Genomic DNA, 3,753 nt, shown 5'->3' on the forward strand with positions numbered 1-3,753 from the left:
GCTTTCAGAATAAAGCATTGTAAAGAGATAACTGATATGGGTAGTACGTCTGAAGAAGTGTTGAAATTCTGTAAATAGAATACATTTATTTATTCCTTCTGGCTTTTAATGGGCAATATTGAAGAGAATACATTTGTTTATAGTAATCTATGTACATCTTTTAGAGGTTTAGAACATGTGGTTGAAATCAGATTTGAAGAAAGAAAAGAGCCACATTATGAGTGCAGGCTGTGTGGGTTCAATACAGAGATGGCACCTATGATAGAACAACTTAGTGGATATAAACACAGAAGAGCATACATCGTGAGTAATTTTGATGCATTTTGATAGCAATTTCTTTATGATGCTCCCCCTTTCTTTTTCAGTTTTTTTTTTTTTCCCTGTAAATACTTACATCAAGTTTGAAGTTTAAACCCCTATGTGAGAAATTGCTAGTACCTGTATGGTTGACTCTTCACGGGCTGGACCAACTCAATTAGCTTTGAAGTTGTGAACTGTTGAGGAAGTGCAATCCCAAGGTGTGTGTCTGTATCTGCTCAAAGTCTGTTCCTAAGTGTTTTGATTGCCTTCAGGATCAGATTCCTAGAACAGTGTGGTTCTTTCATATGCCTCAGGATGTCCATAGCATTGTTGGACATGGTACAGAGCACGTTGCCTTTTGGTAGCAAGCCTTGCATGATATCCACTTTTTGTTTTGAACACTATTTCAGCAACTTTAATATTAAAATGTAATTAGCCATGTTACAGAGAAGAAACTAGTTCATAATATTCAAAACGTTGTTTACGAGCCATTTAGAAGCTTGTCCAAAAGGTGAAATGTGCCAATTATTTAATATAGCGATGAATTTTGGTATTGGCCATTTCAGCTGGATTTTGTCAACAGTCTAAAGAATTTCCAGATAAAATGAAGAGAAAGACAACACATGTAAAAGAATGCAAAGTCTCATTTCTCAGACTGATAGCAGGAGAGCTGGAGAAATGTGAAGGATTTCCTGTACCTAAAGGTTTGTCCTAAGTCACCTTGCTAGCTAGTGTCTTATAGCATGATCAGAGTTTATACTATTGCAGTGGCAGCTGTGGGGAGGGAAGATACTGGCACAAGGAAAAAAATACTGGAATGCATGCAGAACCAAACTTGTCTGGTGTTGTAATAGGTGAAGACACTCCAGATGGATCAAACACATTGGGATAACAAAAGAGAAATGTTATCAAAGAGCCGGTTTGTAATATGTCAAATTATTTTTTCCAATTATTGTAGAGTTATTCCTTAATGTTAAAAATAGTGATATACTATTAAAAAGAAAAGGTTCTCCTTTGAAAATAGATTGTGAGATTTAAAGGGAGGTGGGCATGTGCTACTGTATTGCTGTCAGGTTTAAGTTTGGACAAATGCAAGCTATCCTGATGGTACTGAAATGAGTTGCTTAACTAGGTAGCCTGTTAATAGTAAACCTTTTATTTTAACATACTCTCTGTTGTATTATGTGAAGTAACATGAAACAGAAGTAATTTTAAACGTTTTTATCTCCCCTTTCTAGAACTAAATATTCAGACATTAGTCAATGTGCTAGTAGGAACTAGAGGAAAAGATTAAGGAGCAACAGGAGCGGAACTGGAAACAGATGAACAAATTCAAGAATCTCCATCTCGGCTGTCAGGGAAGAGACTGCATTTCATTCTGTGTTTGACTGGTTTTGGAAACGGGAAGGGAGGTAGGGTTTAATTTTTTAACGTGTGAAGTATGCTGGAACACAAATTTGCACATAATGGAGGTGAACATACTGTTCTGTTTAAGCTTTTTTAATGTGTTTGTTATATCTTAATGTATTACAGGAAAAGAATCTTCTGTTATTTTTTTGAAGATGCATTGAAGTTTTTCTGTTAGCAGAAAGCTCATAGCCCTTTTCACACCCTTTCCAACTCAGAAAACGAGAAAGGTTGGTTTACTTTTAAATCATCTACTTAAGAAGAGTATTCATTCAATGTTGCACTGTCTGTTGCAGGAAAATACAGGTTTACTTTTTTTCCCACAAATGTAATGCCAGTTCAGTTAATCTGAGCCTTTATAATTAGCATCGTTTTACAAGAAGTGAGACAATTTACTCCCCAGTGTCCATTTTTCTTTTCACTGCTATGGTTTTGATTCTCACCCCTACCTGAAATATTTCTCTGTGCGTTAAATACTTGTGCTAAGCCAGGGTTAGTCTTCATTGAGGTGTCATAATCTCTTTTTGCATTCACTATTCCAACTTTTTGGATCTTGTGTAATTTTGAACAAAAAGGCAACACCAAAGCAATTTATTATAGAGCATACAATCTTGATTCCCTGAAATTCTCCAGTGGATGTTTTGCTTGTGCATCAGGAAAGATGCATTTTACTTTTTCATTCCTGTTCAATTCTTCCTTTTTTTCCTTCTCATACTTAGTGGAGGGTTTAAGTAGTTTCTAATGGCATATCCTCAGGAGTTACGCTGTACGCCTTACATGGATCTTGCTTAAAGGGAGAAAATACCATTTTCTACCACAGGTGCCTGTCAGAGCTTTGATTTAAGACTCCATGGGACTGATCAGTTATCTACATTTAAAGAATGTCACACATTATTTACACAAATGTTACTACCGGTTTTGTTGTTGGTGGTGGTTGTTGTTGTTGTGGGTTGTTTGTGGGGTTTTTGTTTGGTTGTTTTTCCACAGAAAGTGTAGTGCAACTACAGCTCTGAAACTGCAGAAGTGTCGCTAGAAAATGTTACTGCTACAGCTGTGTCAATTGAGGTTAAGATCTGAGCTTGTTGAAGAGAGCACTTTTTTCACATTTCTCATTCCCTTTGGGATTTTACTTTTGTTATTGTATATCCTAGTGGCATACAGCAGCTGGTTGATCCTGCCCAAATTAGATGCTCTTTCCCCCTACACATTCACAGAATCACAGAATGGTTTGGGTTGGAAGGGACATTAAAGCTTACCTACTTCCACCGCCCCCTGCCACGGGCAGGAATAACTTCCAGTGGACCAGGTTACTCCAAGCCCTGTCCAACCTGGCCTTGAACACTGCTTCTCTGGGCAACCTGTGCCAGTGCCTCACCACACTTGTAGTAAAGAAGTGCTTTCTAATGTGTCATTTTAATCTCCCTTCTGTCAGTTTAAAGCCATTCCCTGTTATCCTGTCACTACATGCCCTTGTTAAAAGGTCCCTCTCCAGCTTTTTTGTAGTGGTAGGCTTTTTAGGTAGTGGAAGGCTGCTATAACGTCTCCCCTGAGCCTCCTCCAGGATGAACAAGCTCAACTCTCTCAGCCTGTTAGGGTGAACATAGGATTCAAAGGGATGGTTTTCTTACTGAGGAGTGAACAAGGAAGCCTTTTTGAATGGGCCATTTCATGGAGAATCTCTTTTAAGACTCAGACTCTGGGGCTGCTCTTACATTTTCTTTCTGAAGAGAATATATGGAGTGATCCCCTCTGCCTTCTGGGGAAGTGAGGTTTGAGCAGGAACTGTTGCAAGTCTCTCTCCGTTATCACCTTAAAGGTAAGTAACCTTCACAGCCTGCCCAAGGCTGCTGGATGAGACAACAGTCAGCAACTCGGACAATGGTTGGTGTGCTTATGCTTGGAAGATTGTTGGTCTGTCCCCACTTATTTCACAGCAGCAATTGTTCAGAAGGTATTACTGAACTGTTGCTCAGGGTCTGTTCGATTATCACTTATCAACTAGTAGCAGCTTCTTTGCACAATAGATGCCAGATCACTGCATGGTTG

The 3,753-nt window shown here is 38.7% G+C and overlaps 1 long non-coding RNA gene across 1 annotated transcript; it reads left to right on the forward strand.

The window, feature by feature from the left end:
* The first annotated feature begins 57 nt into the window (after window positions 1-57).
* Window positions 58-990, forward strand: LOC133211245 (uncharacterized). Its single transcript, XR_009725158.1, has 2 exons — window positions 58-303; window positions 884-990. It is a non-coding gene; the product is annotated as an uncharacterized LOC133211245 (long non-coding RNA).
* The last annotated feature ends 2,763 nt before the right edge of the window (window positions 991-3,753 follow it).

The sequence above is a fragment of the Neopsephotus bourkii genome, unplaced genomic scaffold (genome assembly GCF_033783945.1).
Source record: "Neopsephotus bourkii isolate Nb327-2 ecotype Australia unplaced genomic scaffold, CSIRO-AGI_Nbou_v1 NB_591, whole genome shotgun sequence".
Lineage (NCBI taxonomy): Eukaryota > Metazoa > Chordata > Aves > Psittaciformes > Psittacidae > Neopsephotus > Neopsephotus bourkii.